The sequence below is a fragment of the Chionomys nivalis genome, chromosome 2 (assembly GCF_950005125.1).
Source record: "Chionomys nivalis chromosome 2, mChiNiv1.1, whole genome shotgun sequence".
In the NCBI taxonomy this organism is placed as follows: Eukaryota; Metazoa; Chordata; class Mammalia; order Rodentia; family Cricetidae; genus Chionomys; species Chionomys nivalis.
The window spans coordinates 73,814,608-73,828,659 of record NC_080087.1 but is presented as its reverse complement, the minus strand read 5'-3'; the positions used below and the strand labels follow the sequence as shown (position 1 = coordinate 73,828,659).

Here is a 14,052-nt window from a genome sequence, read left to right as displayed (position 1 = left end):
CACACTGAAATGTGTACACACACACACACACACAAACAACTCAAACTGCCATTACTCTACTACTACTGACATTAATATTCCTACTAGTAATTATTTTAAAGCACCACAATTCAGTAATAGAATTTATTGTAGGACCACACCCAGTCATTCATATATACAACAGACAAGAAAATAAACACTACTATCCACACATGATTTAAAGGTTTTAATAATTTATTACCATGGGAAAAGGCTTGGAGAAAAACCAGCCATTTTTTCCTGGAACACTTTATCGAAGGTCTCAGCTTGGGCTACTGTAAAGTGATTCTTCCAGTCCCCAGTTGTGCCTGGAAAATGTGAAGCAGACACAAAGATACATTAGAGATGATCTTAACACTGTTCTCTCTCCTTCCTTGCATGCTCTTAAACATGTCCTTGACAAGGACCACACAGCTAATAAAGAGGAACTAGCAGTAAATCTGTGACAAATATTTCTGATGCATTGAAATAATATACATTGGACCTCTTTGGAAATAATGTCCCACCTTCTCTTATTCTTACCTTATCAACTACATAGTCTAATAACATCAACACGAGCCCTACCTTTTCCATGCCCAGATTATTCCTTCTTCCCAATATACCTATTTCTATAACACTACCCAACCAGACTTTCTTATCACTATTGCCCAAACAGATGTCAATTGTTCTTTCTACATTTTAATGTTTACTTATACAAGTTTTGCAAAGCATGAAGATAATTTTTAAAATATCATTTAAAACTGATTTTATTTATGTGTGTATAGGTGCACATGAATGCAGGTGCCTGCACAGTTTGGAGATAAAAGATCTCTTGGAGCTGGAAACACACACAGTTGTGACCTACATGGCAGTCATCTTGATGACTTCATCAGATGTGGGAGATCCAGCAACTGCTCACTGTGAATGGCCAATGATTTCCCTTTTCAGTTATTATGTTGTTTAGTGATGCATGAAGATACACATAATTTCATCCCCTGTCCTTTATGCAAAATTTGGTTTCTCATCAATGCATTCTAATGTTCCTTTTGTTGAAATGTTGAATTATCTAACTGCTCACACTGCATTCCATGTTCCTTCACTATGGAGAGCTGATATCTTCCACATATTCATTTCTCGTTCTTTTGTTTCCTTATTACTGCCACTGTAATCATCTCTTTCGACGTGTCTTACCTCCATGTAGAATCTTGAAGCCCTTATCTGTGCTGTATTTTATTTTCATAGTTGTGATGCATTGATATGCTCCACATATTTCCATTTTGTTACAGGTTTAGAATATGTATCTAATATATTTGAAAGGTAATTCTTATATTGACAAGGGCTTTATTAATTAAAGCATATCTGACATACAGAAAATGCTCAGCATGGGCTTGTTGAGAGAATTCATGAAAGGGTGAGGAAGATTTTGGCACTTTACTCAGTTTACTGATGAAATATTAGCTCTTGAGATGTTACTTAGCATAGTAGTGATAGATTCAGATTTGAAACGAAAAAGATTATCAATGGAAAATATGTTTTCCTTATCAATTTACTTTCTGTAACTATCAAGTAAGTTCATTGTAAATCCCCAATGGCATTTATAAAAGAAAATATAAAGAATTTATAATTAAATGATGCTTATTGATATACCATATTCACATAATATACTATTAGTTGATATGACTATAAGAGTGTTACCTGTTAAAATAAGAGTCTATCAGTATCCATTGCTAAAATCATCTTCATTATTATCTTCATCATTAGAACAGATTTTATTACTGTTTCTCACAGTATGTCTGGATCCCAGTAAACAAGACTGAATGCTGGCCTGTTAGAATCTCAGCAATTTTAATATAACTGCCCACTGGAAAGATTAAGTGCAGATGAGGGAAGCACGTTTGCAGGTACACATATGAAATTCTAAGTCCAAGTATGTCAAAATCCTGTGCACCTAACAAGCAGATATCTCTCTTCATTTGTTCTTCCTAAAAATATCCTTAAATTCAGGGAGCAGGAAGGCACTAATGTGTGATGACTTAGCTTATTTTGGAAAGGAACTTCCTCATAGTTGTAGAAGCTGTAGGTCTCACAAAGTATTATTGCCTAGACCTTCCTGGTTTTTCTTGTTCTGCAGATAATGAGTTTCTCTTTAGGTCTTCTTCTCTCTGTGTCTCAGATTAATGACTTTCAGGACACCATTGACGATATTATTGACTAAGAACTTTGTCTAGGAAACATCTATTGTGAAGTAATGAGGGCCAAAACCTTTCAAGTTTGTCAGAAGACATTTTCTCCAATATGTCTTGATTATGACAATGTCTTTATAAAAGTTCTGTCAAACAAAAAGTAACAGATTGGGCATTAACATCTCTTTTTTCTCTATTTCCCAAAATATCTAAATATGCAATCATAATGACCAAAATTGTTTGTTGATTACTGTTTAAAACCAGTTTAATCTTATCTAGCCAGATGATAAAGTTTCACAGATAGAGAGTAGATTTTCAATTAGCTCTTCAGCAGCATGAAAAGATATCCTGAGAACAACAACTAAGAAAGTTTAAATATATCTAGCGTGCTCCTCCAGTATAACACTTAGTACAGCTTTTCATGCACTATGATTTAGGGATTTAGGCATATTGGGTAAACAATGAAATTAACTTTAGAATTAATCTTTGATCTGCTAATACCTTCCAGATTGCAAAAGTAAGCAATCAGATGTAGGAATTTACACTCTATCCTCGTGTATTTTATTTTTTCAAAAATATTTCCAAACATAACTGTCTCAGCATCCTCTATACAAAACTCATGAACCATGATGGGGAAACATGAAGTTGATTTCCCCTTCAATGACCTGGCTTCCAGTGGTAATCATGGTTTATCTTGTGTGTTATTACAAGGAAAATAATTTCCCAAAATAAAAGTTACATGCCAATGCAAAAGAAATGGATGTCACATACAATCAGTATGATAATTTAATTACAAAAGTTTTATAGTGATATATCAAATTATTTGACAGAACTAATACACACACACACACACTCACTTCCTCCTCAGGTATCTCTGATATATGAAAAATTACATGTTTTGGAAGAGAATAAACTAAAATCCTATTGTATTTTCATACTAGAAAAACCTTCCTGGAAAGGAGAAAATTACCTTTTTCCTCATGAATTTGACTCCTAAATTCTATAACATTTGTTCCAGCGTGTCTGTGACAAAACATTTGCTTTTTTTTTCTTTTCTTTCATCTTTTTTTTTTGCTTTTTGTTACTTTCCATAAACTTCCCTATTAAACAATCTATTACATAAGTTTTGGCATTTAATTACAGCCCTTTTTTTCCACATACTGTTTTACTTCTGTTAAATACTGATTCATTACATTAAATCCAAGAATATGCAATTTCTCTTCTTAAGTGAGACCTTCAGTTCTAGCACAGAGAACTCTGTCTCTACAGAGTCTGCATTACAGACTCTGAGGTTATCTGTCAACAGCAATGGAATCTTAATGAGGACTTAGTCATTAGTATATAGATGACCATATCCTTGAGGTGACAAGAATGTGTGCTCAAAACTGAGTCCAAATATTCTGTTGTAAGGACAACAACATTATTGAATAAAATGAAATCTGCTAGCCTATTTAAATTACTTATCTTTATGTATAATCCAGATATCTTTATATTCTAGCATGTAGTAGGAGGCTGCTTGTAGGTTCCCAGCAGCCCAGCTATCTTAGACCAGAAATAATCACACAGAAATTGTATTAATTAAATCATTGCTTGGCCCATTAGCTCTAGCTTCTTATTGGCTAACTCTTACATATTAATTTAAGCCATTTCTATTAATCTATGTATTGTCATGTGGCTTTGGCTTACCAGCTAAAGTTTCAGCTTGTCTGAATCTGGCAGTGGATCCATGGTTTCTCTCTCCGACTCCACCCTTCTTTCTCCCACCATTCAGCCTAGCTTTCCCTGTCTACCTAAGTTCTGCCTTGTTATAGGTCCAAAGCAGTTCCTTTATTCATTAATGGTAACCACAGCACACAGAGGGGACTCCCACTTCACTAACACTTGATTCTCAAACTGTAGAGTGGAGAGAACTTGGCTCTCAAACTGTAGAGTGGAAGAGAACTAAAGGTTAAGTCTGAAGCATGTAAATTATTGGAAGAAGAAAATTAAACCCATAACTCTTCACTTTCTGCATCTATACCCAAGTTCTTTACACATCCCCAAAGACTTGACATATGACTCTCTCCTTCTTCAACCTAGAGTCTCATATTACCAATTATTTGCAAATTAAGTTTAGGTGAGACTCCATGTATGATTCATTGTGGCAAAATTACTCCTTAAGTTCACAGCTATAAGCGCACGCCTTTAATCCCAGCACTCGGGAGGCAGAGGCAGGTGGATCTCTGTGAGTTCGAGACCAACCTGGTCTACAAGAGCTAGTTCCAGGACAGGCTCCAAAACCACAGAGAAACCCTGTCTCGAAAAAAAAAAAGTTCACAGCTATGAAACCACACCCACAACCTTCTCCCAGCTTAGAGAGGTAGTAGAGACATAGAAAAGATGAACATTCTAATTCCAAGAGAGATAATTCAGAACAAAGATAGTAGTTCTGAGCCTGAAGCAATCCCAAATTAGGTTGGCAAATGCCATCAGATTTTAACACTGATGAATAATTTGCTTAGGTTTTTTTGGTGTTTATTATCTATCACCAAGAAATCTTGACAAGTTTAACATCTTTTCCAGTCACTAGTGTAAGTGTTTTTTATGATTATGATCTCAGATATTTCTTTGGCCTGTGAGATAAACATTTTCTTTAGAGTTGAGATCTAAGATACAGGGAGTCTTAGAAAGCCTCAGTGCAACATGTCTACCCTTTTGCTTTTCATGTATGGTATTGGATACAACCATTGGCAATCCCAAAATGGACTCACAGAATAAATAATATTTTCAGAGTTTCTGAGGTCCACATCACCACTATGGAAAGATTTCTATCTAAGATTTTTGAGAAACTATGAGTGATAATAAATATCTACTGATACATTACTGAGAACTTCTCAGTGTCTCAATGGCACTATAATCAACAGGCATGTTCCAACATAATTTGTAGCTCAAAAGTTTCTTCACCTTTTCTCATAAGGACCAAATCTTTAATAATTATATTTTCTGGGAGAACACTATAATTAGACATGCTGTTTTCTTTCGTGACTTGGAAGGAGCTATACTTGAGGACCAAATCCAACTCATCTAGCTCCAATTTCTTTCCTAGGAAATCACAGATCTTCTCTGTAGTTCCCCTTGTGTCCTGAAACAAAAGGAAACAAAAAAATGAAGGTAAGAAACATAAAGCTCTCAAAGAACAAATGTTGAAAATAGGACTGTGGATGTAGGATAAAAAAGAGGCATAGGAGACAGCCATGGTCCTGCCTCACCTTGATATACCAGTCTTTGCAGATATCCTATGGGAGACCTTATCCTCCATGAGGAGTGGGTGAGTTTAGGATGCAGGGAAGGTGGGTGGAATTGGGAGGAGTGTAGTGAGGGGGAACTATGGCTGGTATGTAAAATGAAAAAAAAATCTTTTCAATAGAAAGCTAGTAGGTAAAAAAGGGGGCATGAAGAAAGAAATGGTACCATTAAACAAAACAAAAAGCACTGAATGGGACTTAGAAATGAAAGAGGACACTTAGAGGGGACAGGAGTGGGTTTGCAATTTGGTTGGACCTACAAGACAGAAGCCCTGTTTGGGGTGTAGATCCACACAAGTCCTGAAAAGAAGCTTAAGAAAAATAAGAGGGATTCTAAACCCACAAGAATGGAAGACAAGCACAGCTTCTTGGTAGCCACGTTTTCTTTTTTTCAGAATGGCTCCTGTTATGGGAAGACCGCTTGTTTGTTCCCAGCTTCTCCGACCTGAAATAACCTCACAGAAACTATATTATTCCCAGTATTGTTTGGCTAATAACAATATTAAACATATTTCCGGCTAAATCCTATATGCTAAACTAACCTATCTCTATTAATTTGTGTATTTCCATGTGTCTGTGGGTTACTGGCAACATTTTGGCATGTTTGTTTCTGGTGGTGGCTTCATGGCTTCTCCCTGTCTCTGCCTTCTTTCTCCCAGTATTCAGTTTATTTTCCCACTGAGCTCTACTCTACCCTATCAGGCCAAGCCAGTTTCTTTATTCATTAACTAATCATATTCACAGCATACAAAGGGGAATCCCATATCAGGCTCTGTTTGCTGGAATCAAGCAAAAGTGTGGCTCCTTTAAGAAAAGGCTTCCTGAATCAGCATTAGAACCAAAAACTGAGTGACTTCTTTGGGAAAAGTCTTCCTGGCTGTGCTGGTAGCATGAACTTTCAGGAGATCTTACTACTGAGCATGTAAATGGAGTTTGTTAGCTACATGCTTTAGTTGCTTAAAGGTACCATAGATCCACTGAGTCCCTTGAGCTGAGGCCGTGAGCATGGCTTGCAGAAGCAGTGAACCTACCTCTGCCATGTTGGACTGGGTGGAGACAACAGGCAAGGCTTGGGAGTTGATCCTAGCCATACCCACTTAGTATTTTATAAAAGGTACACCTGATCAGACAATGCTTATAGATATGCAATAAAGCCAGATTCAGACAAAAATAAACCTCTGAATGGGTCACAGTATATCTAAAAAATGTATGTAGGCTTGGGAAAGAATAGAAAAAGTATTGAGACAAGAGTATTGACAGCCATAGGTTAAAGCAGTAAAGATAATAAATATTAAAAAGCAATAGAGTAATATAAAAAACATGTAAAAATGGAAAACAGACAGAGAGTCTGGATTATAAATATTATTGTGTTTTCTTTGAATTTTTAACTGTAATGAGATATATGATTCTGGGGACTGCTAAGTTAAACCAGTGTATTTATTTTAAAGGTATCTTGACTTCAAAATTTGAGTCTAAGGCTATGTTACCTTGGAAAAAGAGGTTCTGCTTTTGTTTCTGCAGAGGATGAGAATGTGTGGATTCAGTCTAGGCCAATATAGTTTGATAAAATAAGAGACCCCCAAACCTTGAATAAGAATAAGAACCTTGAAATACTTCACTCCACAAATGACAGGAAGCACTTTAGAAAAGAACCTACACACAAATTCCTTAAATTATTGCTTGTAAATATTTATTTTCATTTAAAGGGAGTTGAATAAAAGTGATTAAAGGTCAGCCAAGTTCTAAAAAAAATAAGGGAAATATGATATAAAAGTGAATACTTTGCATTGGTTTATATCTTGATCAATTGATACAAATTTAAGATTGATTGTGTAAAACTTTGTATTCACACACATATTTCTGCTCTTGTTTAAGGTATTGTGTTTGTGAAATTCATTTAAAACTGTAATGAAATATAGATTAATAGATAACCATCTATAATAACCAAACATTTAATTTTGTTAGTTAGGTTTTCTAAATATATAGAGATATATTTTAGTTAGATCGATAATATTCAGCACTCTAAAGACCTACATAATATGGCATTTAAAAGGATTTAAGAACTTAGGCTTGTCTCAAGAGTGAGACATATCTACTTCTGGTAGCGCCAATCTACTTCAAGAGGTTTATAGGCACTGAAAAAAATTCGTTATAGAATTTGCACTTAATGTGATGAGACTAGCAGTTTAGGCAAGAAACTACTCTTGCCTGGACTGCTTGATGAAATGCTGTATGAAGTCATGCAGGATTCACAGAAAAGTGAATGCTTTTCTAAAATATGACATGATCATTCAGGGTTCCTGCTTCATGAAAGAGTCTGCCAGACATTCTACAGGACAAAGAAGAAAGCAACTGTTGGATTTTGACATTACAAGGCAGAATAGATCTTCACATTTCCTGCCTCATGAAAGAGTCTGCTGGATACTATGGGTCTATAGGATGAAGATAGATGCCCCAACATTACAGATGAACTTTGGGTGACAATGAGATTTCTCTTTCCATTCTGGAGTTTTAGATGCTACTTACAATGTACTTCCTGCTTACTTAGTTCATATTATATCCTTTTGGGCCTTTGAAGAGTTGAAGACAGATAGTTACAGTTATAGTTTTCCTTATTTATGATAAAAGATAAATTAGATATAAAACCTTAAACTTTTAAGACTAATAGAATTGCAATGAGAACTGTTATTGTTATCTAAGTCACAGAATTAAAGCTACACAATTCTGAAATCCAGTTTACTAGCCAGGTGATCTACATTCCTCCCCCCAAAACAACAGATTCCAATTTCTATGTTTGTTTTGCTTTTTAGGATAAGTGCCTTTCTGTTCAGTTACTGTTTAATACCCAATTCTTGACCTACATTTATTGCATTCTTGTATTGTGGCATTATTACTATTTCTTTGGTAATTACTCATGATTTCTACTTTGGAAAATTTTGAGTTTGAGTTTTAGACACATAAAGTAGTAAATTCTGCAATAACAACCTTTATTCCATTTACTAAGCAGTATCTGTAAATTTTATTCCCTATTATTAAAAAGTAGTTGAAGAGGGAGCGCGGGCCCCTGCAACTGGGGCTGCAGGGTCTGCTGTGCTCTTCTGGACCCACCCTGCCTGCCACGTTCTTCCCTTTGTCCCTGGCTCATTGGGCTACCAGGCATCCCTGTGTAGGTGCTGAGGAGTTCCATCTGGACAGGTGAGTGTGTGCTATCCAGGGGCAGACTGTCCCGGAAGAGAGCACAACCCCCCCTCCCCCAGCTCCTGCTGCAGGGCTTTCTTTCCTACACACGACGCCCCCCCCCCCAAGCCTGCCTTGTCTGCAAGGTCCTTTGCTGAGGAATAGCTTCCAGCTCCTACACTAAGTCTACCCACACAGAGCAGTGAGTGCCTGACTATCCGCAGGCCTCAAGGTCCCCCACAAGGGAGCATGGGCCCCTGCAACTGGGGCTGCAGGGTCTGCTGTGCTCCTCTGGACCCGCCCTGCCTGCCACGTTCTTCCTTTTGTCCTGGCTCATTGGGCTACCAGGCGTCCCTGTGTAGGTGCTGAGAAGTTCCATCTGGACGGGTGAGTGTGTGCTATCCTGGGGCAGACTGTCCTGGAAGAGAGCACAAACCCCCCTCTCCCAGTTCCTGCTGCAGGGCCCATTTTCTTACACATGACCAAGCCCCCCAGGTCCCCCCCCAAGCCTGCCTTGCTGTCTGCTAGGTCCTCTGCTCAAGAACAATTTTCCCGCTTCTACACTAAGGCTACCCACCCAGAGCGGTGAGTGCCTGACTACCAGGCAGGCCTCAGGGAGCACGGGCCCCTGTAGCAGGGGCTGCAGGGTCTGCTGTGTTCTTCTGGACCTGCCCTGCCTGCCGCGTTCTTCCCTTTGTCCCTGGCTCATTGGGCTACCAGGCATCCCTGTGTAGGTGCTGAGGAGTTCCATCTGGACAGGTGAGTGTGTGCTATCCATGGGCAGACTGTTCCGGAAGAGAGGATAACCTCCCTCCCCCAACTCCTGCTGCAGGGCTTTCTTTCCTACACATGCCCCACCCCCAAGCCTGCCTTGTCTGCAAGGTCCTTTGCTGAGGAACAGCTTCCTGCTCCTACACTAAGGCTACCCACTCAGAGTGGTGAGTGCCTGCCAACCAGGCAGGCCTCAAGAACCCCCGAAAGGGAGCACAGGCACCTTCAGCTTGTGCTGCAGGGTCGCGTGTGTTCTACTCGACCCCGCCTTACCCCCCACATTCGCCCTTTTGTCCGCAGGTCATTGGACCACCAGGCGTCCATGTTTTGGTGTTGAGGAGTCCATCTGGAAGGGAATGGTTCCTGCTCCTACACTGAGGAGATACACCCAGGGAGTTAGTCACCGCAAAGACTGGACAAAGACACCAGGCCTCTCCTGGCTCCATTTGAAGGAAGAGATGGGCAGGCACCAATGCAAGAATTCCCCCAACAACCTGAAAGGCAACATGACATCACCAGAATCCAGGAATCCTGAAATAAGAAGAATTGTACACCCTATTCCAGAAGAATTGGAAGAATTCGACTCAAAAGTGAATTATATGAAAATAATAGAGGACCTTAAATAGGAGGTAAAAAACTGCCATAATCAATTAGAGATTACAAACAAAAAGGTAGAGGAAATAAATAAATCTCTCAAAGATACCCAAGAAAACTAAGAGAAACAAGAAAAAGCAATCAAACAGGTAAGGGAAATGGTTCAAGACTTGAAGAATGAAATGGAAATAATGAAGAAAACACAAACTGAGGGAAGGATGGAGATGGAAAATTTGGATAAACGAACAGGAACTACAGAGACAAGTACTACCAACAGATTACAAGAGATAGAAGAAAGAATCTCAGACACTGAAGATACGATAGAGAAAATAAACACATTGATCGAAGAAAACAGCAAAATCAACAAATGCTCAACATAAAACATTCAGGAAATCTGGGACACAATAAAAAGACCAAACCTAAGAATAATAGGGATAGAAGGAGACAAAATACAGCTCAATGGTCCAGAAAATATTTTTAATAAAATTATAGAAGAAAACTTGCCCAACCTAAAGAAAGATATTCCTTTGAAGGTCCAAGAAGCATACAGAACACTGAATTGACTGGATCAAAATAAAACCTCTCCTCGTCATAAAATAATCAAAACACAAAACATACAGAATAAAGAAAGAATATTAAGAGCAGTAAAGGAAAAAGGTAAAGTTACTTATAAAGGTAAACCTATCAGACTTACACCTGACTTCTCTAAGGAAACCATGAAAGCCAGAAGGTCCAGGATAGAGGTACTACAGAAACTAGGAGACCATGGATGCAAGCCCAGACTACCATACTCAGCCAAGCTTTTGTTCACTATACATGGAGAAAACAAAATTTTCCAGGATAAAAGCAAATTTAAACAATACGTAGCCACAAATCCCACCTTACAGAAAGTAACTGAAGGAAAATCACAACCCAAAGAGTCCAACAATGCCCACAATAACTCAGACATCTAATGACCCTTCACCAGCACAACTTGAAGAAGGGAAACACACAAACTATACTACCAAAAAAAGGAAGGAAGAAAGAAAAAATAACCGGAGTTAACAACCACTGGTCATTAATATCACTTAATATCAATGGACTCAACTTACCTATATGGAGGCACAGGCTAAGAGATTGGATATGAAAACAGGATCCAACATTCTGCTGTTTACAAGAAACACACCTCAACCACAAAGACAGACATCTACTCAGAGAAAAGGGCTGGGAAAAGGTTTTTCAAGCAAATGGACCTAAGAAACAAGCAGGTGTGGCCATACTAATTTCTAACAAAGTTGACTTCAAACTAAAATCAATCAGAAGAGATGGAGAGGGACATTTTCTACTCATAACAGGAACAATTCATCAGGACAAAGTCTCAATCCTGAATATCTATGCCCCTAATATAAAAGCACCAACTTATGTAAAAGAAACATTACTAAAACTCAAGACAGTCATCAAACCACACACACTAATAGTAGGAGATTTCAACACTCCTCTCTCGCCAATGGACAGGTCAATCAGACAGAAACCTAACAGAGAAATAAGAGGATTAAGGGAGGTAATGAATCAAATCGACTTAATAGACATCTATACAACATTCCACCCAAATAGGAAAGAATATACCTTCTTCTCTGCAGCTCATGGAACCTTCTCGAAAATTGACCACTTACTCAGTAACAAAGCAAACTTACACAGTTACAAAAAAATATTAGTAACCACCTGTGTCTTATCAGATCACCATGGATTAAAGCTAGAATTCAACAACAATGCTACCCCCAGAAAACCTACGAACTCATAGAAACTGGACAGTCAACTACTGAACCACACCTGGATCAAGGAAGAAATAAAGAAATTAAAGTCTTTCTTGAATTCAATGAAAACAAAGACTCAACATACTCAAACCTATGGGACACTATGAAGCCAAGGACAATGGCACGGGGTTTTGATCCTACTTCATGTTCTGGCTTTGTGAGAGCCTAGACAGCTTGGATGTTCACCTTCCTAGACCTGGATGGAGTGGGGAGGACCTTGGACTTTGCGCAGGGCAGGGAACCCTGACTGCTCTTGGGGCTGGAGAGGGAGGAGAAGAGGAGGGGGAGAGGGGGACAGGGACGGGAGGAGGGGGAGGGAAATGGGAGGCGGGAAAAAGGCAGAAAATTTTTTTTTCAAAAAAAAAAAGAACACTAAGCAAAACTGATTAAAAATATCAGATCTATTATTTGATAAAAATTATCAATACTTTCACAAATATGATTAATTATTACTAATAAATAATAATTATTCTTTAAAAAAAAAAAGAAAGCAGTGCTAAGAGGAAAATTCATAGCACTAAGTGCCCACTTAAAGAAAACGGAGAAAGCACACATTGGAGACTTAACAGCTCACCTGAAAGCTCTAGAAAAAAAAGCAGCAGACTCACCTAGGAGGAGTAGAAGACTAGAAATAATCAAACTGAGGGCTGAAATCAACAAAATAAAGACACAGAAAACAATCCAAAGAATCAATAAAACAAAAAGCTGGTTCCTGGAGAAAATCAACAAGAGTGATAAACCCCTATCCAAACTAATCAAACAGCGGAGAGAGAATACGCAAATTAACAAGATCAGAAATGAAAACGGAGACATAACCACAGACACAGAGCAAATTCAGAGAATCATTAGATCTTACTACAAAAGCCTGTATGCCACAAAATTGGAAAATGTAAAAGAAATGGATACTTTTTTTTAGATAAGTACCATATACCAAAGTTAAACCAGGACCAGGTGAACAATCTAAATAGACCTGTTAGTCATGAAGAATTAGAAGATGTTATAAAAAACCTCCCTACCAAAATAAGCCCAGGTCCAGACGGCTTCAATGCAGAATTCTACCAGAACTTCCAAGAAATCTAATACCTATACTCCTTAATGTATTTCACAATATAGAAACAGAGAAGTCATTGCCAAATTCCTTTTATGAAGCTGCAGTTACTCTGATACCAAAACCACACAAAGACACAACCAAGAAAGAGAACTACAGGCCAATCTCATTCATGAACATCGATGCAAAAATACTCAATAAAATACTGGCAAACCGAATCCAAGAACACATTAGAAAAATTATCCATTATGATCAAGTAGGCTTCATCCCAGGGATGCAGGGCTGGTTCAACATATGAAAATCTATTAATGCAATCCATCATATAAATAAACTGAAAGAAAAAAAACATATGATCATTTCATTAGATGCTGAAAAAGCATTTGACAAAATTCAACATCCCTTTGTGATACAGGTCTTAGAGAGATTAGAGATAAAAGGGTCGTACCTAACTATAATAAAAGCTATTTATAGCAAGCCGACAGCTAACATCAAATTAAATGACGAGAAACTCAAAATATTCCACTAAAATCAGGAACATGACAAGGCTGTCCAGTCTCTCCATACTTCTTCAATTAGTGCTTGAAATTCTAGCGCTAGCAATAAGACAACATAAGGGGATCAAAGGATTCAAATTGGAAAGAAAGAAGTTAAACTTTCATTATTTGCAGATGATATGATAGTGTACATAGGCGACCACAAAAACTCCAATAAAGAACTCCTACAGCTGATAAACACCTTTAGTAGCATGGCAGGATAAAAGATCAATTCCAAAAAATCAGTTGCCTTCCTATAAACAAAGGATAAGGAAGCAGAGATGGAAATCAGAGAAGCATCACCCTTCATGATAGCCACAAATAGCATAAAATATCTTGGGGCAAATCTAACCAAGGAAATGAAAGATCTATTTGACAAGAACTTTAAGTCTTTGAAGAAAGAAATTGAGGAGGATACCAGAAAATGGAAGGATCTCCCTTGCTCTTGGATTGGGAGGATCAACATAGTAAAAATGGCAATTCTACCAAGGGCAATTTATAGATTCAATGCAATCCCCATCAGAATCCCATCAAAATTCTTCACAGATCTTGAGAGGACAATAATCAACTTTATATGGAAAACAAAAAACCCAGGATAGCGAAAACAATCTTATAAAATAAAGGATCGTCTGGAGGCATTACCATCCCTGACTTCAAACTCTATTACAGAGC

The 14,052-nt window shown here is 38.0% G+C and overlaps 1 pseudogene; it reads right to left on the bottom strand.

Moving 5' to 3' along the window:
- Positions 1–216: 216 nt before the first annotated feature.
- The window catches only part of LOC130870049 (probable alcohol sulfotransferase), a 38,281-nt pseudogene continuing 24,445 nt past the window's right edge, over positions 217–14,052 (bottom strand).